The 26,602-nt window shown below is 45.5% G+C and overlaps 1 long non-coding RNA gene across 1 annotated transcript; it reads left to right on the top strand.

The window, feature by feature from the left end:
- The first annotated feature begins 23,702 nt into the window (after positions 1 to 23,702).
- LOC110285105 lies at positions 23,703 to 25,124 on the top strand. The gene is made up of 3 exons (XR_002377021.2): positions 23,703 to 23,763; positions 24,016 to 24,135; positions 24,994 to 25,124. It is a non-coding gene; the product is annotated as an uncharacterized LOC110285105 (long non-coding RNA).
- Positions 25,125 to 26,602: the final 1,478 nt, after the last annotated feature.

Raw genomic sequence — 26,602 nt, 5'->3', positions numbered from 1 at the left:
CCTGTCTCTCCCAGAAACACAAGATCTGCACTGCATCTCCCTGGTTTGAGAGCTCTTACTTCCTCCAGGGGGCACATCCTCCCGCTCATCCCTCACACTTATAAATAGCTCTCTGTGAGACACAACCTCAGCCCCATGTGCACAGGACAATAAGGAAGATTCCTCAGTACCTGGCCATAAGGGTGGCTTTCTAAACCAGCCTACCTGATGCAGAGTCTTAGCCTACAGCTTTCTGGAATTTTCATTCTAGAGATAGAAGATCTTGGGGACTGCATTTCAGATAACCAGCTCATATTTAAGGGATGATATTTTCTCAAGTTTAAAGACTTAATTGGCTTCTCATGGACTAGGGTATGGTAACCTTGTCAAGGTCCCAGAAATTTGGTACCATGAAATTAAAGCATTCTTTGAAAAGTCCTATAAGTTCTGTGTGACCTTGGGAGGTCTGGGAAACATGGTCAACTCTCCTTGTCTTGTGGAGAGGTAGAGCCCCTAAGTAACAAACTCAAGAATATTCTAGAGGATTGGGGATGTAGCTCATGGGTCCAGCGCTGGTCTGGCACATACAAGACCCTAATTCCCTCTCAGCACCAAGGATAATAGTAACAGTAGAGAAGAAGAAGAGGAGGAGAGAGGAGAAAGAGGAGGAAGAAGAAGAGGAGGAGGGGGAGGAGGGGAAGAGGGGGAGAAGGAGGAGGAGGAAGAGGAGGAGAAGAAGGAGGAGGAGAAGGAGGAGGAGGATGAGGAGGAGGAGGAGAAGGAGGAGGAGGAGGAGAAAAGACCCTGCAGAACAAACACAACAATGCAACAATCTTTTGAGCACAGCAATCCCCTAGTATGTTTGGCCACAGAATTCCTTCTTCAAAAACACTGGACTCAGGTCTTTCCTAACTCGTGCCTCACTACTCTTCCTGCCCTGGTATGTGATCATCTCTCATTCAACATCTAAAGAGAATGGACTGATTTCCTATGTTGTGATTGCCATCTTGTAAGTCCCTCACCACCCAAACTAAATCACAGAAGAGGAGAAATGTATTTCTGGCTTCAAATGGAAGTAAACAGCTAGTGTTGATGAATTCCAGAAGCAAGCACCGTTTTCTCCTTAGAGGGAGGGGGACGGAGAGGAGGAGGAGAAAGGAAAGGACAGGGAAAGGAAGAGGGGGGAAGGGGAAGAAGGAGAAGGGAGGGGGAGGTTGAAAGGGGGAGAGGGAGAGAAGAGAGGAGGAGGAACAGAGCAGGGGCTATGTAAATATAATTATTCTGAGTAGAGTTCCTTCCATTTTTTTTTCCATGAGGTAGCAGGGAGGTCAACCAGAGGGCAGCTGTCCAAATATGGCTGTCAGTTCTCTTGAGTCAGCAGAGTACATGAAGGAATTTCTCTTTGGGGGACAGGAATTTCTTGCCACACAAGTAAACCTCTACATTTTATTTAGGACTGTGGTTTTCTCACAATGGATAGAGAAACTATCTTTTCTTCAAGGGAAATCCTAGTCAAACCTTTTCTCATACCTCCCAGGCTTGTCCAAGGCCTTTGAAAAAGCCAGGCAATCTTCCTGAGCTCTGTGGCCAGAACCTCCGGCAGTGTGCCTCAGCCCTGGGCTGTGGAGGGGCTGGCCCTCTGGGCCCAGCCTGCACTTGCAGCCCACTTCTAGGGATTCGTATGCTGCTCAGACTCAAAGAGGCAGGGCTGGGAGCCTGAACTTGCTCCTGGGTCTGTTTTCCTCTCCTCCCTCATCCTAAATCCCTGGAGGAGACATTTTTGAAAATGATTTTGAAAATCATTCTGGACCTTCCAGCTCAGCTACAGCTGTGAGCAGAGTCAGGAGGCCATTGGCTCTCCTGTAATGTCCAGTTCCTGCCTGGCCTCTAACAGAACCAGCAGCAGCAGGAGCAAGGGATGTTGGGAGGGAGGAAAGAAGCAGGGGTGCCATGTGGTTGAAGCAGACACATTGCAACACAGGGCTGTGCCTCAGTACTTCTTGCTCCCCACTAAGTTACCTCAAACAGGCCAGCTAAACCTGCATTTTCCCTTGTGTCCCCAGGTAACTGTGATGGGTGGCAATGAGCAGGAGCCCACTCAACAGCAAGCTGAGGAAAGGGCTGAGAATCTTGTGGGTCACTGATAGGGGGGCACATTCTAGTCAGTACTAGTCCTGCCTGCTCAGGGGCTCCTTCCTGTTGAAGGGACACAAGAAAACTTGTGTCTGTCAGACATACATCATGGAGAGGCTGTAGGCGTCCTTCACTGTCCCAGCATAAGGGATTGAGTTTAGTATAGGGAACATGCAATGGAAGGCCCCAAATTCCAGTTCCAGCAGCATAAGAATCCAGTAGCCCTATCCATCCCTTTTATTAAGTAAAGACCCACTGTAATGTTTTCACTAACCTGGGAATTATCTAGACCCAGGGTTAGCAAACTGTTTCTGCTGAACTCTTCCACTCAGCTTATAGACCATAGCCAAGGTCCAAGTGGTGTTTATCCCATGTCTGTTGTGCAGAGTGGGATGTTCACAGAAAACATGGAGGCTCATTGTAGGAGGGAACACCTGCCCAAGACCTAGTCTGGACTTACATCAGAGTAACATGTGTTTCAACACCTAAGCTCTGGCACTAGAACCAGACAGTGACGGTCCTCCTGCCCCAGCGATAGCACATGGCACAGCATAGCAGCCTTCTGTCCAACAAGGGCACAACACACAGTGAGTGGGAGGCTCTGGATGACCCTGGCCCCAGGGAAGCTTTTTCTCTACAGTGCTCTGACCTTCTGCAGCCTCCCTGGATTTTTGGCAGCACAAACTGCTTGATCTCAAACCATCAATTTACTCTTATAAAGAAGAAAGAGGACGATAGAAAAGGTTGAAAAACAGGCCATGGAAATTAGGTCAGCAGAGACTCCAATCCATCAAGGAAGCTTATGGCTCGTGGTTAGTTCACTGATGTCTGACCACAGCCAGGACTCTAGTTGGAGGCAGAGTGCAAGTCAAAACTGAATGGAGCAGGTGAAAAGGAGCAAGGTAAGCTTGGGGATGTAGGTCGGTAAGGAGTGTGTGTGGTACACAGATGCCACAGTAGCACATCCTTGAGAAGGACAAGGGCTCTCTCAGCCCACGTGGCTTGACCCAAAGGCTATGGAACTGGATAAACAGTGATCACCAAAAGTCATTCTGAGACACTGGCTTCCAGGTTCATTGTCTTGCATCAGTGATGGTAAAAGATATCAGAGTTAAGAAAAGAGCAAGCCGGGCGTGGTGCGCACGCCTTTAATCCCAGCACTCGGGAGGCAGAGGCAGGCGGATTTCTGAGTTTGAGGCCAGCCTGGTCTACAAAGTGAGTGCTAGCACAGCCAGGGCTACACAGAGAAACCCTGTCTCGAAAAACCAAAAAAAAAAAAAAAAACAGGAATTTCAATTGGGCTTGTTGAGATGGCTTAGTTTAAGAGGATTAAGAGCACTGACAGCTCTACCAAAGGTCCTAGTTCAATTCCCAGCAACCACCTGTTAGCTCACAACCATCTGTAATGGGCACAGTGAGACACTTTGTGGCATCAGTGAGAGTCAGGAAAAGAAAGAAAGCAAAAGACTGGCTGTTTGACTGGCTGTTTGTCCTGTAGGCCATGAGTCTTGAGGCTGGCAGGTGAAGGAAAGGATGCTGGAGGCAACAGAAGATTCCAGGCTCCTGTTGTGCACGGCCTTCAGGGCAAGGTTAGATGTAGCTGATGGTAAGCAAAGGGAAGAAAAGGCCTGAGGCTGTGAAATGAGCATTATTCTAAGACTAGCTTGAGGTCAGCCTTTTAACCTGTTTCCTCATCTGTAAAATGAGTGTAACAACATCTGTCTACTAACTCTATGACAATAAACAGAGTGGCCTGCCGTATGCCATATGCTGTATGCCATGTGCCGTAAGCCAGTGGTCCAGTAGGACAACAAGAGGAGAGAGAAGCTCCTACTTCTCAGGAGTGTAGCCTACAAAGCTGCTGCAGCAGCCCAACCCTTGCCTGTGCTATTACACTAACATAATGTACAGTTGTGTAAAGTCTATCTAGTCTTTAATGTAGTAAGTATATGCTACATCTTTTATCATCTTGGTGGTGGTGGTAGTGGCTTTGTTTCTGTTTGTCATCACCAAATCCTTACCCACCTGACCTCGAGAATCCACATCCCAGGGACCCCCCATACCTGGCTGCGGTGGTCCATGGCTGGTGGTGGTGGTGGTGGTGGTTTGGAACAGGGTTTTGCTATGTAGCCCATGCTGGTCATGAACTTGTAATGTTCTTGTCTCAGTCCTACAGGTGCTGACATGATGGGTGTGCCCCACCATGCCTGGTTTATGATCATTTGAGAGTGCTTACTTAGTTCTTACACAATTGCTAATATGCCAGGCTGCACTGGCAGAGGGCTCATATACCTAGTGTTTTGGAACTGTTTACAAATCAATGTACGCCCTTCTAGGAGAAGGAGACAGTTTCAAGAAGCTATGGCTCCAAGGCTCTTGAAACTTAAGAAAACTTCAGGACTCACCAGGACCTTCCCTCACTCCTGTCTAGTTGTCTAGACAGCCACTGGGGGGGGGGGGGGGAAGATATGTTCTTTAGTGGAGCTTTCTGTAACATGAGAGGGATACTAGTGATGCAGTTTTGTGATTTGTCACTCAGAGTAGGGTGAGCTTTTCAGTAGATACCCATGCTCTGAGACACTCATGCTTCTATCAGGAAAGCTTCCCCCAACCCCCAGTAAAGCAAGCTGATCTTAGGTGCTACTGGTTGGTTGGTTTCATCAGTGACCTGTCTGGGGTGAACTGGTGTTTGTTCACACAGCAGGCATTTACCTCATCTCTTCCTTGTGCCGAGAGATCAAATAAAATGAAGGACCTGGGACATCCAGGTTGGTGAAGTGTCTCTAGGATGCTCCTGTCATGAAAGAACATGTTCCTTTGTTTCCTGGTACATGCTTTCCTTGTGTCCACATGGCATCCTTGATTTGAGGTCAGCTGTTTGTCTTGTACTTGGTCTTTTGATGGCAGCAGGCTACTGATGTTACAGAGATGTATGCAGTGTAAGGTGACCTTAGATTGTTGAGAACCTTCTGAGTGAGGAAGCATATGGAGGGAGCATTTCTCTCCCCCCACCCAGATACGTAAGTTCCAAGGCATGCCTATCCAAGAAGCCCAATTATCTCTACACAAGGAAAGTTCTCAGGAGTAAGATCAGACCATGTAGCCCATCTGATGTAGTCATCATCATCTTGCCAGGTTCTGTCCCTCTCAGTTGCCAGAACTGCTGGGGGACAGCAGAGGCCTGGGGACTGCTCAGGACTCCCTGGAGCAAGCTTGGAGAACAGTGCACAGGCAGCAAATGCTGGCCAGGGCTTACATTCCTCAGGTTCCTGATAAAACTCACTCTCAAACCACAGGCTAAAAGGAAGAAGAGATGAAGTCAGAGCCCCCTAGGTTGGGAGACAAGACTAGCAGGACACAGTCAAGCCAGGGCACAGCCCTGGTGACTGGAAGGAACTCTTGCCACATGGAAGACCTAATCTGAATGAGTCCCATGAGCCAACTGGTGCTTCCTGCAGGCTTCCTCTCCAGTGGAGCACAGCATCTTTGCCACAGGCATCATTGCTCTGATAGTCCTGGCTGAGAAGGTGGAAACACTGAAGGGTTCTCAGCTCGTCCTGGTTCTTAGGCTGCATTCTATCCTTAGTATGGATGCTCATCACTGCAAGTCTCCTGGGTTTGTCTCATTTTTTCTCTAGAGAAGATTGCCCTATCTCAGTCAACCTGTGTCTGCATGCTACTGTCTGCTCACTGTCTCTTCTCAATTCTTCTGCTGCTGTGCACATGCAAGGCACTCGAGCCTGAACCATGGCTTGTGTCTATGCACTGACAGCAGCAATTCTAATTTATCTGTCGCTTCTTGTACAGGACATTCACATGCAGCTACAGTTAAAATTGGCTCAGCTACTCTGACTTACATCAAGGGACTAGGACACACTGTTGCTGATATTAGATGCCCACAATCCAAGAACTGCTATGAATCACATTATTGACCTGGAATGAGGGCTCAAGAGTGCTAGCCACTCTGCCTGGCGATTTTGTAGTTCTCATACAAGCTCTGAAGGCCAGTCAGGGAGCCCACAGTCCTGTAACCCCAGCCCATCATCCTCCTTCTTGGAGATTTTACTCACTGCCATTGTCCTTGTACCATTCATCCTGCCAACATGCATAGTTGTTCAGTCATGATCACCAGCATCTTGTTAGATATGCATCTTTTATCTTTAAATTGACTTGAATCTTACTTAGATGAACTGGTTTATAAGGAAATGTAGTACTACTATGCTAAGTGGGAAAAATCATCCATTTATCAGATCATAGAAAGGGCAAAATTGGGGCTATATGAGCCTGAGAACTCAAGTTTGGACCCAGTACCCATGTAAATATGTGTGGCTCAATATGTATGGCAGCCTGTAGAAATCCCAACACACTGGGAGGCAGAGACAGGAGATCCGTGAAGCAGACTGGATAGCTAGATTACCTGAATTAGTAGTTATGGGTTCAAGTAAGAGGCCCTACCTCAATACAGTCAAGGAAGACACCTGGTTTTAACTTCTGGCCTCCACATTCATATTCACACATGTACCCACACACATATCAACATACATACATATGCACTACACACATATACACATGCCACAAAGATGCAGGGGAGTAAGTTCTAGTGGTCTGCAGTACAGCACAGTTCCTGCATTCTGTGTGTCATAGACATGACTTGTCATGTTAAATCTCATATTAAGTGTTCTTCTTACAAAACAGGCTAGAGTTAATTATACTGAGTTGTATATTATAAATATTTTAGAGGGTAGAACTTCAAGGCTCTTAACACGTGTGTACATACAGGAGCCATGTGAAGTAACTGTTCTGGCCATGGGCATGGCAGTAGAAATTATTTCATTGACTATATATGTAGTAAAATATCATGTATACTTGAAGTGATATCCCACAGAATTTAGTGAACATAAGGAAAGGCAGAGGAATCTATGGGACATGGTGGGTGTTTATTGCCTTGACTATGGGATGTTTCCAGGCATGCACGTATCCCAGTGTGTCAAATAGCACACACTACAATATGTGGTTGTGTGTGTGTGTGTGTGCGTGTAGCTCTATTTCAATAAAGCTTTAAATTTCAAAAGTAGCAATGAAGCTGCAACACTGGTCTTGCCTGCAGGAGGGCCTGGAGTTGATTATCAGAACTGACAAAACTGAGCTGTTGGAATACCCGTGGCCCCTCGCAGCCTTGCACCATCACAATGCCATATTGTCTGGTGAAGTTTACCTGTGTAGCCTCCACTCTGATGGTCACAAGATGGTAAGCCAATGAGGAAGGAATGTTAGGGAGACACTAGGCTGACATGGAGCCCTGATATCACCCATGGACTGGAAGAGAACTGGAGAGGAGGTACCTTCTCACCTGGGACTCGGGATCCCTTGAGAGATATATCATGGTGGGGACCCAGTCTGTCTTGGAACCTTGTCTGCCTCTTTTCCCAGGTCATGATGGTGTGGTTTTCACCCTCAAATACCAGCGTATCCTGGTTTGCAGTTCTACCTTACAGCTGTAATGGCTCCCCCACCCCCAAACTTTGGTTTCTAGCACTGATGGTCAATGGAGTGGGTCAGAGTCTGGAGGGTACCTGCAGAGATTTACAGGTTCTTCTTCATTAAAACAAAAAATTGAACCAGGAATAAACTGCTCATGACAGAACTAGAAATCGTTCATTGGGAACAGAAGGGCACTTAGGGGTTCGCTGCATGCAGAAGTCAGGAGGACAGTGAGTCCCAGAATTGATTGGCTGGAGAATGATGCAGAGCTTCGAGGCATTGCAGGTAGCTCCTCACCCAGGTTCTAGCCACTCTGCTCTCAGCAACCCACCCAAGTCTTAACTATGCATACACAGCAGGCAAAAAGCTAGATGGCAGGATGTAGTCTCCAGGACCTTCGGAACCAATTGTATCAAACTGGAATGTGAAGACTTGGGAATGCCCAACTCTAGCTGGCCCAACTTAGAGTCACAGAACTCCAACAAAGCAACCCTTTGACACAAAGCACAGGAGTGCTTCCTTGGATCCGTTTCAATCTATCTTGTTACCCTTTGGCCTTGGAGGTGTCACAGAGCTGCTATGGATGAGGTTCAGAGCCAGATTTACAAGTGGCTTGCTTAGAAGTACAACTGTGTGTTGGCCCAGGCAATGCCTGAATCTTTGGGGAAAGAGAAAGATTAAAGTGACTATAAAACCACAAATATGTACAAAATGTATTAAGGCCTTTAAGGTTTTTTTGTTCTCCCCCCCCCCAAACAGCTGCAGGCAGTGACTTCTGGCACATTCTTTTGTTTGCATTTAAAGCTGCTGAGTGGTAAAAAATGTTCCCTCTCAAAGAGTCAGGGACTTCTGAAGCAGCTGGGGTCCTGCCTGGGCAGTTCTCCAGGTGACCCCAAATTTGAGTGGACATAGGGGGTCCCACCTGTGGAGGCATCCTCCCATGAAAGATGACCAGTGTGTGGGAACCAGGTCACACTGGGACAGCCAACAGAGCTCTAGCCCTACACACACCCCTATCTCCTGAATTTTATCTTAAAGAAATGGACTCTTAAGTGCTAGAGAGATAGCTTAGTGGTTAAGAACACTGGCTGCTCTTCCAGAGGTTCAATTCCTAGCAACCACAAGGTAGCTTACAACTATCTATAATAGAATCTGAGGCCCTCTTCTAGCATGTAAGCATATATAAAATATAAATAAATAAAGTTGTGTTTTTATTTTAAGAAAAAATGGCTTCCTTTTTGCTTTCACTCTCTTTCTGTGTTTCCACATGGCTGGCCTCTCTTCCTCTCATCCTTCTTCCTCCTTTCTCTGCCTCTACCCATTACCTTCCCCCTTACTAAATCTTTATACTAGGAAAAAGAAAAAAAGAAAGAAAGGAAGTAAAGGGGAGGGGAGGGGAGGGGAGGGGAGGGAAAAGGGAAAAAGGAAAAGGGAAAAGGGAAAAAAGGGAAAAAGGAAAGGAAAGGGAAGGAAGAGGGAAGGAAAGGAAGAGGGAAGGAGAGGGAAGGAGGAGGGAGTCCAGATTAAGATAGGGAGTCCAGAGTTCTTGTTGTTTCTTGACTGGATTTTTTCCTTAAAGTATTGGCATTCCAGTGTTCTCACTGAATCAAATAAGCAGGTCTGACTTTCTAAGTCTGCAGTTGCTCAGAAGGAAGCCATGAACACTGAAAAGCATGTCACAGGTTGTCTGTGAGTGGGAGGGTTTTCTATTGATGGTGCCCACCCCTTTGGACTTTTCTTTCTCTCTGTGGGTGACGAAAGTCCCTTTTATTGCTTTTGCCTGCTACATAGTCTCTGGGGAATATGTCTTGTTTCACACAGAGAAGGGGAGCTTTACCAAGCCCCACATCATCTTCCTTCTCTTTGTTTTGTCCTAAATTCTAAAAGGACTCAGTACACCATCTGGAGTGAGTTAAAAGTTCAGGACCTAACGTTCCAGCCTCAGACCTCTGGGCCTGCCTGGAGGAAGAATGCAGGAAACAGCCAAGCTTGAGGAAAGGTTCTGGCCCCAATCGTGCCACCTACTCTTCAGTAAAACTGTCCATGGAGGGCCCTCAGGTGCAATGTATCATTTGACTTTTTGAGGTAAAATCTTATGATATAATAAGGGCCGGGTTTAAATTCGGTCCTCTTGTCTCCTGAATGCTGGAATTACGGGGTTGTACCACCACTCCTGACCAGCACTTAGTCCCATAGCTCATAGCCCTAGGTACAGCCCTCACCAAGCACATCCTCAGTCAGGAGACTCAGAACCCACCTCTACCCCTGTGTAACCTGCAAATACAAGCCCTTCCTGCATTCTAGGACTCATCACAGCTCATCTGGGAATGCAGTTCTCCAAACATGAAGATAGTGAGGACTTCCTCCAGAGGCCCATGGGCTCGTTCTCTCTCCCTAGGCTTTTCCTGGATGCTGCTGGATGCTCAGACTGGGGATGCTTGGCCTAGAGCTGACTTGCCTGCTTCCAGCTCTGTGCCCTGGCTGGTGCACTCAAACCCAGGCTCAGCTAGCAAACAATTACTGTTTCACAGGACTGAGTTCCTGGGGGCAGGGCTTACTTGGGGTCTCAATAGAGCACTGCCCATGCTCTATTTTCTCCTAGCTTCCTGTGACTGTGACCATTTTGGACTCATAGATAACACACTCTCTCTGCCTTCTTGTTTGCAAAGCATGTTCTCCTGGTTTGGTTGATTCTTTGTATAGTTCCTTTTGTTTCCACTTGGTTGATTTCAGCCTTGAGTTTTATAATTTCCTGCTGTCTACTCCTCTTGGGTGTGCTTCCTTTTGTTCTAGAGATTTGAGGTGTGCTGTTAGGCTGATAGGGAATGCTTGCTCCAGCTTCTTTTTGGGGGCACTCAGGGCTATGAGCTTTCCTCTTAGGACTGCTTTCATTGGGTCCCATAAGTTTGTGACTTCATTTTCATTAAACTCTAAAATGTCTTTAATTTCTTTCTTATTTCTTCCTTGACCAAGTTATCATTGAGTAGAGTGTTGTTCAGTTTCCATGTGCATGTGGGTTTTCAAATATTTATGTTGTTATTGAAGATCAGCCTTAGTCTGTGGTGATCTGTTAGGGTGCATGGGATTATTTCAGTATTTTTGTAACTGCTGAGGCCTGTTTGGTGACCGATTATATGGTCAGTTTTGGAGAAGGTACCATGAGGTGCTGAGAAGAAGGTATATCCTTTTGTTTTATGATGAAATGTTCTATAGATATCTGTTAAATTCATTTTTCATAAGTTCTGTTAGTTTCACTGTGTCTTTGTTTAATTTCTGTTTCCTCTATATGCCCATTGATGAGAGTGGGGTGTTGAAGTCTCCCACTATTTTTGTGTGAGGTGTAATGTCTGCTTTGAGCTTTACTAAAGTGTCTTTAATGAATGTGGATGCCCTTGCATTTGGAGCATAGATGTTCAGAATTGAGAGTTCTTCTTGGTAAATTTTACCTTTGATGATTAAGAAGTGTCCCTCCTTATCTTTTTTGAGAACTTTAGGTTGAAAGTCAATTTCATTCGATATTATATCTTGGGACCATTTGCTTGGAAATTTGTTTTTCAGCCTTTTACTCTAAGGTAGTGTCTGTTTTTGTCCCTGAAGTGGGTTTCTTGTATGCAGCAAAAAGTTGGGTCATGTTTATGTAACCAGTCTGTTAGTCTATGTCTTTTTATTGGAGAATTGAGTTCATTGATATTAAGAGATATTAAGGAAAAGTCCTTGTTGCTTCCTGTTTTTTTTGTTGTTAGAGTTGGATTCTGTCCTTGTGGCTATCTTCTTTAGGCTTGTTGAAAGATTACTATCTTGCTTTTTCTCGAGCATAGTTTCCCTCCTTGTGTTCAAATTTTCCCTTTATTTTCTTTTGAAGGGCTAGATTTGTGGAAAGATATTGTGTGAATTTGGTTTTGTCGTGAAAAACCTTAGTTTCTCCATCTATAGTAATTGAGAGTTTTGCTGGGTATAGTAACCTGGGCTGGCATTTGTGTTCTCTTAGGGTCTGTATGACATCTTCCCAGGATCTTCTGTCTTTCATAGTCTCTGGGGAGAAGTCAGGTGTAATTCTGATAGGTTTGCCTTTATATGTTACTTGACCTTTTTCCCTTACTGCTTTTATTATTCTTTCTTTGTTTTATGCAGTAGGTGTTTTGATTATTATGTGATGGGAGGAATTTCTTTTCTGGTCCAAACTATGTGGAGTTCTGAAGGCTTCTTGTATGTTCATGGGCATCTCTTTCTTTAGGTTGGGGAAGTTTTATTCTATAATTTTGTTGAAGATATTTACTGGGCCTTTAAGTTGAAAATCTTTCTTCTTGTCTATACCTATTACCATTAGATTTGGTCTTCTCACTGTGTCCTGGATTTCCTGAATGCTTTGGGTTAGGATCTTTTTGCATTTCACATTTTCTTTGATTGTTGTGTCAATGTTTTCTATGGTATCTTCTGCACCTGAGATTCTCTCTTCTGTCTCTTGTATTCTGTTGGTTATGCTTGCATCCTTGGCTCCTGACTTCTTTTCTAGGTTTTCTATTTTCAGAGTATTCTCCCTTTGTGATTTCTTTATTGTTTCTACTTCCATTTTTAGATCCTGGATGGTTTTGTTCAATTCTTTCACCTGACTGGAAGTGTTCTCCTGTATTTCTTTAAGGGAGTTATTTATTTCCTTCTTAAAGTCCTCCATCATCATCATGAGAAGCAACTTTAGATCCATATCTTGCTTTTCTGGTGTGATGGTGTATGCAGGACTTGTTATGGTGGGAGAGTTTGGTTCTGATGATGCCAAGTAACGTTGGATTCTGTTGCTTCTGTTCTTAAGCTTGCCTCCTGCTATCTGATTATCTCAAGTGCTTGCTGCCCTCAGTATATCTGATTGGAGCCCATCCTTCCTATAATCCCTCCCGGTTGATTCAGGACTCTTCAGAGTCCAGCTTTCTCTGTGATACTGTGATTCCGGGATTCTGTGTACCTGAGATTCTGGGTGTGTCAGAGTTCTTGGCAGTCAAGCTTCCACTGAGACCCTGAGGTCCTGGTGTTACCAAGCTCCTGGTATCCTCATATCCCGGAATCCTAAGATCCTGAGTGTGTTACAGCGCCTAGAAGTAGTGTCTCCTCTGGGGACAGTGGGGCTGACTGCTGTGTTTGAAACCAAGGTATACCAGTACTGACCAGAAGGGAACCCAAGCCACTGGCCAGGCAGGGCTCCTGTGTCCTTGCTCCTGCTGTCACAGGCCTCTCACGATTGTTTTGGAACAGATGTTGCATTCCACTCACCAGTGATCCTAAGATCCTGGGTGTGCTAGGGCACCTGCAGCATGGAGAGTCCTCTGGGGACCGTGGGACTGTCTCATATCTTTATTTTCAAATGTTCACTGCAGTGAGTCATTGGTCTGGTTGGAGACCTTTGGCTTCTACACTATCAATACTGGGTCCTTACTGGGACTCTTCTTTGATATCCTGTTGTTGCCCTGTTTAATGAAGATTTTTGCAGCTTTGGTTCTACAGGACCACATACTCTAGCAGCTCATAGATGGGGTAGATGTTGGGGGTGAGCTAACTCAAAGCCCTGGATCTAGGCAGGGTGGTAGCTGATTTGGTCAGCCTGCCAGCTCTTCTGTGCCTAATCCACCAAGGTCAGGTCTCCCACAGTGCCCAGGGGAGGGGTGGGGCCAGCTTTCCTGCTCTCATTTCCACAGAGCTGACTCTTTCAAGCTGCCCCAGGCAAAGGGGAAGGCCAACCTGGACATCTCCATGGCCTCTGGTAACAGCAGAGGTTACTTACATCAGGCAGTTCCACATTGCCATTACGTCTCCAGTCCCACCTCTCTTCCTAGTGTACAAATCTCTCTGCTTTTCCCATCTCTTCACCACATACTTGCTCATTGTAGTCCTTTGGTTCCTTGGACAGCACTTTTAAGAACTAACTGATATCTACAATGGTCCATCCATTTTTCACTTGGTCCAAAGAGATGAGGACTGCAAAAGAAAATAATGGGAACCATTATCCATGCATTTAAAAATTTTGTGTGGGTGTGTGTTTATTTCACTACATGTACTAATGTATTTATGCATATATCATATGTTATATATCATATACTATATATCATATACCATATACTGTACATCAGCATATTACAAATATATCATAAATAATATATCATATATCAATATAATATGTGGTGCTAAGGATAAACCCCCATGCCTTCTACATCTTGGTTCTCTGTAAGTCTTCAGTGGTGGCTGTAGCCATTGAAATTCCTCCAAGATCTTTTGATTTTAGGTTGAGAGTTGTCCACATTGTTCTCCCCCTAATGTGGGGTGTCTGCCAAGAGTAGCTATCCCAATTATACCTGCAGAGCTAGGAAAGTGGATCCACGTGTATGGTAAACATAACAAATCAATCTGATTTGGGAACTCACTCAGCCTCTCAGCTGAAGAACAGAATGGCCCTGTACATCCCTGATGTCCGCATTAACCTAGTTCTTATAACCACTAGTCATGGAAAAGACTAAATCCCTCTACCCAGTGCATGTTGCAATGGTAAAAGTCTCTCTGGGGCACGAGTAGGGGACCACCAATAGAACACACTTTGGGTAGTGGTGCAATAACTTAGAGCAACAATATTTGTTCTGTCTTCAATGATTGGCGCTTGAGTCTTGTATTAGAAGCTTAACTTATAGAATGAATATATGTGTGTGTATAGGATATATAATTAATTATATGAACATATAATAATATACAGTGAATATATACGTATGGAATTTATTAGAGTGGCTTATAGGCTGTGGTCCAACTATTCTAATAATTGTAGTCTCCTGACAGAAAGTCCAAGAATCCAGCCATGAGGCTGGATGTCCCAGCTTGTCTTCAGTGTATGTTAGAGTCCTGAAGAAGTAGGCTCTGATGCCAATGAAGAAATGGGCTTGCTAGTGAAAGTGAGGGCATACAGGCAAGCAGGCAAAGAGCAAACTTCCTTCTTCCATGTCATTTACATAGGATGACACCAGAAGGTGTGTCCCAGATTTGAGGTGGGTCTTCCCATCTCAGAAGAGCCAATCAAGAAAAGTCGCTCATAGATGTACCCAGCAGCTTGGGTTTTAGTTTATTTCATATACAGTCAAGTTGACAACCAAGAATAGCCATCCTAGTCTGTGAAGCAACTCAGAGCAGAGACTTTGTGAAGGAATGTGAAATTCCACTATAGTTTCTAATCACACATCCCATGTTTCCTCTGCTTAGCTTTCCTCATAGCTGACTCTCAGGACACCAAGATTTACCTGCCTGCCACTGTGGCTTCATCAACTACCATTGGCCTACATTCACATTGCTTCTTACTTAGAACGCTAGCAAGCCACAGGGATTCGAAGCCCTCAAAAGAGCTATTGGCAAACTTCTCAACCCTGCCAACGCTTGTGCCTAGCTACTTCCACCTTCCAATAGTGTACTATTCATTGCTTACATGTATTGGATGCATACTTGACCTTCCCAGAGCACACAATCAAGTGAGAAGTTCACCATGATTGCCTAATAAACCCACTCCAATATTCCCACACTTCTCACCCAGCTTCTTTCATAGTGCCATGAAAAGTCCATTTTAGCATCTCTACCTCAATTACTGAAGTCTGCCATTGCAACTTCAGAACCTGTCCTAGCACTTTGAGAACTGGCTCCACACATTACCAGGAATTGAATGTCAGACATAAACGATGCCCTTAATTGAATAAATTTGCCTCTTCTAAGGTACTGTTCCACCTGCTCAATCCAACTTCATTACAAGTTCCCTCGGCCCCATTTTTCCAGTTACTGTAAAATTTTTCAAAATTTCTTTGCTATAAATAAGTTATTTTCTCATTATGCACAGACTGCTTTCTTGTTTGAGTGAGGCTGAGATCTAGCCATAAGTAGTATCCAGATAGAAATAAAAGAGTTTTGAGGTAAATTTTAAAAAGAAGATGAAAGTGTCCTTTGGCCAGTCATTTGCCTGGGAAAGATCTTTGCAAGGTCTTGAGGCATCAAGAGGATGTTCCACACTAGTAAGTGGGAGCTTAAAAGAGTCAGGGTAGGTAATTGGGGTTTAAGTCTTTGGACACAGTCCAAATTCCAGAGTTTAAGGCCCTAGTATTTCCTTATCAGTACTCTGAATTTGGTGAGGGATACCTGTCCAAGCTGTACATTCAATGTCCTATATATATGGTTTGGTCAATCTTACAATTAGATCATGGGTCGACCATTCAACACATTCTTCTCTTTGAGCCACTGGCAAAAAGGTCTCCTCAGATGTTCCACAGAGGCCCTTAGACTTCTACAGTATGTCTTGAGTTCATAACTGGCTATCCTAAGACTATCTAGTAATAACACACCATGTGCCACAGCTGCCACATGAGCCACTGTTTTGTCTCTACCAGCACCTCATCCTGATCCTCTACATGTCACCAATCACTACTTGACACTAGAAACAACAGGCACTCCCTTCTGGGAGAATTTCTGGGATGGGTCTCAGAGCTATCTGCCAAGAGACAAAGGAAAAAGGCCTGTATTCATTAATTTTTATCCACATTTATTATAAATAGACCCACAGAAAATAAGCTTTCACAGTTATAAGTTGCACAAAGTTACAAGTTGTACAAAGAACTGGCCACTGCACCAGAACTGAGGCAGTTTGGGGATATGTGTGGCCACGGGCATGAGAAGTGATACACACACACACACACACACACACACACACACACACACACACATATGGCTAAGTGCTGTCATGGAGCTAGGAAAGCCAACCATTACAAGTAACAAATTGTGTTTGACTTGGGGCTACTTTGGCATTTGTCTTCTATAACTTCTACCTTTTAAAATGACTTTTGGTTCAGAATAATATTAAATAGAGGCTAGAGAGAAAAATTGCTCAGCAGGTAAGAGCACTTCCTACTTTTGCAGATGACCTGGATTTGGTTCCTAGAATCCACATGGAAGCTCACAACCATCTTTAACTCCAGTTCCAAGGTACCTGATGTTCTCCTCTGGCCTCTGTAGGCACCTGTATGCATGTGGTACAAAAAATTCTACACACATACTCCTAACAATAAAAAGTAAACTTAAAAAAGAATTATATTAAGTAAAATTCATTCTCTCAGAACAACCAGACAAACAAACTGGCATGTAAGGAAAGCTGCATTTGTGTGGTGTGGTGTGTGTGTGTGTGTGTGTGTGTGTGTGTGTGTGTGTATGTTATGTGTGGTATGTATGAGAATGTGTGTATGGTGTTTGTGTATGTGTGTGTGTGTGTGTGAGTGTATGTGTGGTGTGTGTGTATATATGGTATGTGTATATGATATGTGTGGTATGTGTGAGAGTGTCTGTAGTAGGTGTGTGAGTGTATGTGTGATATGTGTGTGTGTGTGTGTGTGTGTGATATGTATGGTGTGTATGGTGTATGTGTGTGTGTGTGTGTGTGTGTGTGTGTGTGTTTGTGCAGTATGTGTGAGTATGTGTGTGTGGTACGTGAGGCAGAGGTCAATGTTGGATAATATTTCTTAGTAACCTATTGCAGGATTTTCCATGTCCAATCACATTAGGGCAGTGGGAAGCCTGTGATTGGACAGGGAAAAGGGAGGCAGAGCTAAGAGTCACAGAGAGAGGGAGCATCTCAGAGTAGGAGGAGAAGGAAGATGGCCTGGTGTTTACCAACCACAAGTAGCTATGATTTCACAAGGTTAGAAATATTGGGTTAATCTTTTATCATTATCAATTGGCTCTGAAATTATTGTATTGGCATCTTGTAAATTGTGATATTATTGATACATAAATCTGATTGGTTAATTAAGCATTAAGAGTTTTGATTCTACCAGGGTCCTGGGTTTTGTGATATGATGGTGATGTATTGTGTGTAGTAGTGAGAGGAACTCGACCGGCCCCCTGCCAAAGAGATGGCTCAGTGGGAACCCTGTGGTCCAGTGTGGCTGGAGATTTGGCGGGTGTCTTAGTCAGGGTTTCTACTCCTGCACAAACAACATGACCAAGAAGCAAGTTGGGGAGGAAAGGGTTTATTCATCATATACTTCCACACTGCTGTTCATCACCAAAGGAAGTCAGGACTGGAACTAAGCAGGTCAGGAAGCAGAAGCTGATGCAGAGGCCATGGAAGAATGTTTCTTACTGGCTTGCTTCCCCTGGCTTGCTCAGCTTGCTTTCTTTTAGAACCCAAGACTACCAGCCCAGAGATGGCACCACCCACAAGGGGCCCTTACCCCTTGATCACTAATTGAGAAAGTGCCTTACAGCTGGATCTCATGGAGGCATTTCCTCAACTGAAGCTCCTTTCTCTGTGATAACTCCAGCTCGTGTCAAGTTGACACAAAACCAGCCAGTACAATTGACCCCTTGTCAACTTGACACACAAACACATCATTATTAAGCCTCAACCCTTACCTTCTTATTCATCCCCATGATCTAAATAACTTAAAAGTTCCACAATCTTTGCAAATTCTTAAAATTTCAATCCATTTAAAATATCAATTCTTTTTTAAAATCCAAATTCTTTTTACAATTAAGTCTCTTAACTGTGGGCTCCACTAAAATACTTCCTTCAAGAAGGAAAAATATCAGGGCACAGTCAAAATCAAAAACAAAATCAAACTCCAACTGTCCAGTGTCTGGGATCCACTCACCATCTTCTGGATTCCTCCAAGGGCTTGAGTCACTTCTCCAGCCCTGCCCTTTGTAGCACACACCTTGCCTTCTAGGCTCTAGATGCCTGTACTCCACTGCTGCTGCTGTTCTTGGCAGTCATCTCATGATACTGGCATCTACAAAACACTGCTGTCTTCCACCACAACAAGGTTTCACCAATAGCCTCTCATAGGCTCTGTTCATGGTGCCAGGCCTCAACTCCTTTGCATGACTCCTTCAGTCTTGAGCCATCAACTGCAACTGAGGCTGCACCTTCACCAATGGCCTTCTGCAGCCTTTCACAATGCCAAGCCTCAGTTGCTCTTCATGACCCCTTTATGCCTTCAAAACCAGTACCACCTGGGTGAGTCTTACACATTACCAAGTCCAGCTGCAGATGTACAACCTTGGCTATCTCTGGAAAACAGCCTCTTTGTGCTCCCAGAAAACATTTCCCAGAAAATGTCACCTCAATGATGCTGGTCTCTTCTTAATCACCGCTAATATCTTAGCTCCAGCTAACCAGCATCAATAGTCTCAGTAATGCAAAGGTTTTGCTTTAGTAGTTCTGATATCTTCTTAATCACTGTTGATTCTTCAGCCCCAGCTAACCAGAACCACAGAATCTTCACAATCAAAATAGCAAAAGCCCTGATAAGCGTCTTTAATCTTCCCTCTGAAATTTCACAAGCCAGGCCTCCATCTTCTGCACTGTTCTCAACATTATCTTTCAGGCTCCTACAGAACATCTCACAGAGCTCTGAACACTGAATAGATTTTCTAACCCAAAGTTCTAAAGTCCTTCCACAGTCCTCCCCAAAGCAGGGTCAGGTTGTCAGAAGAATACCTCGCTTCTGGTACCAATTTGTCTTAGTCAGGGTTTCTATTCCTGCACAAACATCATGATCAAGAAGCAAGTTGGGGAGGAAAGGGTTTATTCGGCTTACACTTCCATACTGCTGTTCATCACCAAAGGAAAGCAGAACTGGAACTCAAGCAGGCCAGTAAGTAACATCCCTTCATGGCCTCTGCATCAGCTCCTGCTTCCTGACCTGCTTAAGTTCCAGTCCTTCTAAACTGAATAAACTCTTTCCTCCCCAACTTGCTTCTTGGTCATGATGTTTGTGCAGGAATAGAAACCCTGACTAAGAAAGATGGTTTATTTTTAATATTTCCTGCAACAGAGACCAAATACCTGTCTTTTTGAAACAAGGTTTCTTACTGTGATCTTAGGCTCACTAATTAGATAGGATTTAGTTGGCTACTTCTACCTCCCCAGTGCTGGAATTAAAAGCATGTATTTTACACAGGTTCTGAGAATTGAACTCAGATCCTCATGCCTGCATAGTAAGTTGGTGTGAATAAAATGGTTCCCACAGTCCCATAGGCAGTCTTATTTGGAGGTGTGGCCCTGTTGGAATAAGTATGGCTTTGTTGGAGGAAGTGTGACTATGGATGGGCTTTTAGGTTTCAGAAGCTCAAGTCTGGTCAGTACACCCTGTCTTCCTGCTGCCTTCAGATCAAGATGGAGACCCCTTAGCTCCTTCTCTAGCACCATGACTGCCTGTGTGCTCCCATACTTTCCACCATGATGATAATGGAAGCCAGCACAAAATAAATGTTTTCTTTTTATAGGAGTGTTGTAGTCATGCTTTCTCTTCACAGCAATAGAAACCCAAACTACAACACATAGTAAACACTTTTCTGATAGAACTACCTCCCCAGACTTATGCCTTTTTTAAATGTTGTACATGGAAAATTCATATATAACTCATCCATTAAACAGTCAAGAACTGGCCTACACCAAGATTATAGCAATGTCTTAGTTTTCTTCTATTGTAACTTGGGGAAGAAAAGGGTATAATTCAGCTTATGGTTAACCACCGAAGGAGACCAAAACATGAATTCAAAACAGGACATAGAGGCAGGAACTGAAGAAAGACCATCAAGAAACACTGCCTATGGAGCTTGCTTTTCATGGCTTTCTCAGTCTGTCTTATACAACTCAAGACCACCTGCCCCAGGGCAGCACCAGTTGTATGGAAGAGAGTGGACCAAGGGCTGAAAAGGGCCACCCTATGGAACACCCAAGAGGCATAGAATTGTCTTTGCTAGGAGTGGTGAGGAAGAAGGCCACTAGTTTTGAACAGAGATGAAGGTGATGCTAGGTTATGTCTGAACTGTGTATACACTTCCACATCAGTGTGAACACTCCTGGGTTCAGTGAATACAGCAACTAAGCTTAGGGGACATGGATACAGAGAGATAGTGAGGCAACTTTGATCCAGAGAAACAGGGCTGACCCTGGGGGATCTGTGGTACAGGTGAGCCTCCAAACTACATAGACTGCCCTTGTAGAGGAAGTGAGGAAGCCCTCTCTGCCCTCAGTGCTAGACTCACACAGAGAGTCTGTCAACCCTTTCAGTGGTTCTGGCTGTCCCTAGCAGGAGACACTCCCATTGTCCTGCAATGCATCTTTGGGCTTTTTAATACTGTGGACTCCACAGCATTTACAAAAAGGCCAATAAAATCTCTGTAACCTTTGTCTTCGGTCTTCTTGGTACTTTTATACATCTGGTTCTGTAAAGTAAAAGATGCAATGAGTTTATAACAGTCCTTCTTGTCCATCCCTGAAGTCCTCCTCCAGCCTGCCCTCTGGAGCTGAGCGAGAGGGACACAACCCGTTTTGAAGTCTCCTCTCCACAGGACAGGTGGTGCCTCACTGTGTACAGAAGCTCATCTAAGATTACCTCCTTGAGCCTGGGCCCCCAGGGGTCTCTGTCTAAGAGAGGACAATTTAGGTGCTAAGTTGCTCATGGACTCTTCCTTCAGCCTTAGGAGGAGGGCAGGCAGCATCTCTTGTGCTAGACTGTCTTCCTGGAGACATGTGTGTTCTGAGCTGTGTAGCTCCTGCCCTCCTCCAGCCTTGCTGGTGTGCAGACAGACAGTGTTCATGGGTAAATGTAGCTGCAAATGCTCCTTGGAGACATCAGTGGGCAGAGAACTGCAAGAGACAAGAACCTTCCAGGGTCTCAGTGGTCAGGGAGGAAGGGAGCCTGTCTCTGAAGTCCCCTAACTATGTGGAAGCATATTTGTCCCCTTGTGCCCTAAAGAGCTTCCTCTGAACCAGAGGAAATTGCTCCAAGGAAACCAGACCCCAGCAGGGAGCAGAATTGGTACTGTCCAAAGCAGTACTGGGGCAACTGGAATATATATACATATCCCCAACACACACCTTCATAGAACACATCTTATCAAGCATCAGTCACATGCACACAGTATACATTTCCCAAAACACAACAGAAGAGAAAATGATTTTTTAATGTATTCATATTTGGGCTGGGGTGACAGCTCAGTTGGTAAAGTGCTTGCCTTACAATCACAAGGATCAGCATCCAATCCCTGAAGCCATGGAAACTGACAGGCATGGGCACATGTTTGTAATCCCTGTGCTGGGAGGCAGAGACAGAAGCATCCCTGGGGCTCACTAGCCAGCCAACCTAGGCAAATTGGTGAGCTCCAGGCCAATTGTCTCAAATAAAGTAGATGGCATTCATGACGATGACATCTGGGGCATGCTCCACTGTCCTCATTCACAAGTGCACACACCCCCACATTCATGTGGGCATATGAATGCATGTACATAAAAATATATTCAGTATATACTGGAGTTTAGTAAAATTAAAATGATTGAATAAATACAACAGAACAGAGGGGCTGAAAGCGTATGTGCTGGCATGGGCAAGAGACTGGGCTCTGTCCTAACATCAGCACAAGAGGAGGAAACGTGGGGAAAGGCTTCATGTTCTACCCCAGAACCTTGGCTGCAGGCTGCCTGCCTGGCTACTCAAGCCTTGAAGCTTCCTGTGGATCTTCTCTGACCACTCAGCTCATAGGCAAGTCCTGCAGTTCTGCCTCTCTCAGAACCAGACCACGTTCTCCAATAATGCTGAGTTCCTTGCCTGCTGTCATGTCCTCAAAGCCAGGACAGTACCTGGCACACATCAAGTTTCCTTGCAGAGGAATGAACACAGGAAAGGAGTGTGTCTATCTATGTGTTTCATGCATGCAGGTGACTATGGAGCCACAAGAGTACATCAGAGCCTCAAGAACTGGAGTTACAGGTGATTGTGAGCTACCCAGCATGGGTGCTGGGAAGAATGAAACCCAGGTCTCTGGAAGAGCAGTAAGTGCTCTTAACCACTGAGCATCTCTCCAGCCCCAGGGCCCAGTCTTCAGCAGTACTGTCCAAGAACCCATATGGTGAAATGCTCATGACAGACTCCTAAAGAAGAGTCTGCAGAACCACAGGCCCAGCATGACAGCTGCAGTCTTCTCCAGCAGCACATTTGGAAAAGCCCAGATGAGAGGCATTAAATTGCTAGCAAGCTTACTCATGGCTGCTTTTACTTTTTTTTCTGTGTATGAATATATTTTCCAGATATTTAAAAATAACCACCCATTTCCTTTATAACTGGAAAGTGAGTAAGATCGATGGTGACTGCAAGGGATCTGGGCCTTCTGGAATGAATCAAAGGTCTGGCTGCTTGAAGCACCCTGAGAAAGAGCCACATTTGAACTTGCCCACGATGCATGACTATTATAGCCACTGCTTCCAGGCCATCTCTCCCCATCAGGAGCAACCTAACAAAGGCTCCCTCCTTCCTTTTAGGAACCCATTAGAGTGAGTGCAGCTGAGGTAAAGGTGGTGGTGTCAGGGGGGAAATCCATGTCTTACTTAACAGAACACTCCCAGCTCCTAGGTGGCATCTTGGAAGCTCTTCATGGGACACTTGCTTCTCTGTCCCCTCGGGCATCCTTTACCACTTGCAGTGACAATTGCGGGTCACTAATGAAACTGTCACCTTGCTGCGACTTACTGTACTTGAGATCTGTGTGGTCCTGAAACTTGTACGCAAGGAGGGGCTCTCGTATGGGCCTGGCGAGGGGACCTCATGGGAGCCACATCCACAGCTCAGGACATGCTGGAGCCGGTCTGGACTCTGGATTTCTTCTATTGTCCGTTTTCCCAGTACCTCAGTTTCCCCATTTCCCTGGGAGAATGCTGCCAGGCTCATCAGGTCTGTTTAAGGGGAAGTGAAATGTAGGGCCCGGCCATTAGGGATATACTGTCATATGAGTCTTAAGCCTTGGTGCCTTACTTGAGGCTCTGAAGGGGTATGGAAGGAAGCCTTGAGAGTTGGGATGGGTGGGAGGGAGGGAGGCCACTTGGGATGTGCCTGTGACATCAGTATTAAGACTCTCATTCTCTTCCTGTATTATCTTCTCTTCCCAGCCACCATGACCCACCACACTCTCTGCTGTGACAGGCTGTTTGCTAACTGGTAACAAGACCAACTGATCGTGGACTGGAGCCTCAGAAAGTGAACTAAAACGAGTGCCCCACCCCTCATTTTCTTGGGTTATTTTGTTCTAGTAATGAAAAGCTGACTACTGTAGTATTCACCCTGTTCTTGCTGGTCATACACAGAGAGCTGGAGAAGGCAAGAATGAAGGCAGGTGGTTGGATGTAAATATTGTCATTTGCAGGAAGGACAGATTTGTCCCAGAGCAGAACTCAAAACTTGGGTTGGTAGCAGGAGACAGCCAGGAGACACACAGAGGAGACTCGTGTGTGTGTGTGTGTGTGTGTGTTAGCTAAAGAACAAAAACGTCAGCCAAAAGAAAGCTGCTTTTTAGTCACTCATCTGTGTGGGAATTATAAGGGTGCTGACAGATTTCAGCAGTGCCGGACATTTGTTCCTTTTGCAGTGCTGGAATGGAATCCAGGACCTTGTGCAAGCTCGACAAATGTGCTCGGCTGAGTCACATCCCATCCCCATCCCACTGGGCAGCTTTGGTGGAAGGGTCTTGTATTAAACTGGAGACTGGGTAAGAGCCTGCGTCTGACTGTTTCTACCGCCTGACCTCTTTACCTGTGTCTATCTGAACGTAAGTTGTGATTCTTCCTCATGACAGTTTACATAGGCCATGGCAGGGCTGTCTGCCTCCAGAAATGGACACCGGTAATGTTTCTAGCTGCTGTCTAGCCCCTTATCACAGAAAAGGCCCACCATGTGAGTCCTCACAAGTAAAACCTAGAGCTCAGAGTCCCCTGGCAGGGAGGCTAAGGCTAGTCTAAATTTGAATTTATTAGTTAATAACCTGCAGTGGTGTGTATGTGTGTGTCTGTGTGGCTATGTATACATGTGCATGTATATATGTCAGCGTGTGTGTGTGTGTGTGTGTGTGTGTGTGTGTGTGTGTAGGAAGTCCTTCTTTTGTGTTAATATTCCTGTTTGTAGTGACTTCAGAGTCACTGACTTTCAAAAGTAATTAGCTTCTACTGCTCAGACGTTGCAAGGTTAAGATTGGGGACTAGAGGTCTCATTAATCCCAGCACTGTTAGCATTTGACCATGGAATGGCTTTGGAGCACCCAGTGCCTACCAGTGGCAGAGGCTGCTCCAGCTTGTACATCAGATTTTCTGGTAGGGTTTAAGGAACACTCCTGGAAACTGAAGCCCAACATCATCCCTACTCTGACCCCCCCTGAGCTGTGTAACCCCAAATCACATTGGCTAGATCTAAGTTTTCTTTTCTACCTTGGGCACACCACAGCAAGAAGGCCTTTTCCTGGCCTTCTGTGTTCTTAGGTGTGGCCATGTGACTGAGTTCTAAGAAGTTTTATCTAGAGGTGACAGGCAGACTTTAGCTCTGATGGAATCCCCCACGTTCTGTGTTCCAGCAGGGTGTAGAAGGACACGGTGGAAGACAACTAGCTCTTGACAGAAAGTGACCTGGGGGAGAAGGTATGGCCCGGTGGCAGCCTTGGCACATGCTGACTAGTGCATGACTATCCCTTCTGATCTATAGCCAAAGGTGACTGAAATCTGTGTTCTATTCTCTTGCATGAGTTTCAATCACTGATATAGGCCCCAGTACAGGGGAATGCCTGGGCCAGGAAGTGGGAGTGGGTGGGTTGGGGAGCAGGGCGGGGGAAGGGTATAGGGGACTTTCGGGATAGCATTTGAAATGTAAATGAAGAAAATATCTAATAAAAATGAAATGTAAAATAAAGAGAGAGAGACGGCCAGCAGCAGCCCAGTTTTGTTTATTGAGCAGACCCTCCATCTGTAAAACACATTTTGTCCAGTTTGTTAAGCTCATTCCAGGTCACTTGTACAGTCTAGAGAATAACGGCCTTAACTGGCTACAAGAAGTAAGAAACATGAATTTATACTTCAGCAACCCTGGGAACTTCGGCAGGAGTGGACTTTCAGAAATTAGAAACCTAAAAACATTCAAAGCTTGGGAGGAGATAGAGTCTGGAGGACCCGTTCCTTTGGTGTCTGCAAGTGTCTTTCTGACCCCAAAGCTCCCATTGCATCCGAGCTAAAGCTGTGAAAGCAGAGATCTCGGCGGGGCAACTTCCGCGGGATCCCACAGCCTGAGCAGTTGGGGTCTAGAACCCTGAGCTCCACCTTCCAGCTGCAAGGCTGAGTAAAACCCCAAGGCTCTTTGGCTCAGTCAGCCAAACGCTGGAGCCAGGCGCGGCGATAAGGCTAAATAAGCACGTGTTGCTAGGCTGGCGACAAATAACGCGGCTAATTCTTCTCGCCCGGCTGGTCCCTGCGCACAGGAACAGTCGCCGGACCGCGCCCCAGAAGCAGCTGCAGAGGCTGAGGCCGCCCGGGAAGACACAGCGGGCCCGAGCTTGGGGTCCGCGCCCGCCGCGCCTTTCAGAGTTAATTAGCCCTCATGAATATGGATGCCACTGCCGGTTTAATGCGGTTGAGAGGTCATAACCTGACCTCGGCGAAAGAAAAGAGGACTTTTCTCAGCTCGCCTCCTAATTGAAAGGCTGAGTTGTAGACTGTGCGCGGTGGGTGAGATCGCGCCACCGCCCAGGCTCTGCACACCCAGGGAACAGTGGCTGGGGCAGCTGCGGGCAGCCACCGGGCTGACCAGGAGCAGGGCCTAATTACCTACAGGTACGTGCGGGGCTGTCTGCCTTGCCTCCCACAGAAATGTCGCTGCGATGCTATTGCACTGGAAATGGGTTCTGGACCCTTCCCTCTTCCACGATGGTTTTCATTTCCTGTAATTTGGAGCTGGAAGCGTTTATGGAACATCACATGGTCTTCGTTTACACAGGAAATCAGCTGCAGTTGTGAGAAGATACTGACTCGCTTTTTGTTGTTGTTGTTTTTTAATCCTTCCCTCCTCCCATCTCACCTCACTCCCCCAAAAAGAAGAGAGGAAAAAAGAGAAAAGACCAGCTTGTGACATTTGCTTTTGAAATAGCTTTCTTTTTTGATCCCAAGTCACTGTTCTCCAAAGTGGGCTGTGATTACAAG

This window comes from Mus caroli, chromosome 18, assembly GCF_900094665.2.
Source record: "Mus caroli chromosome 18, CAROLI_EIJ_v1.1, whole genome shotgun sequence".
NCBI classification, from domain to species: Eukaryota; Metazoa; Chordata; class Mammalia; order Rodentia; family Muridae; genus Mus; species Mus caroli.
The sequence above is the reverse complement of the archived record's forward strand: the minus strand, read 5'-3'. Positions and strand labels throughout refer to the sequence as shown.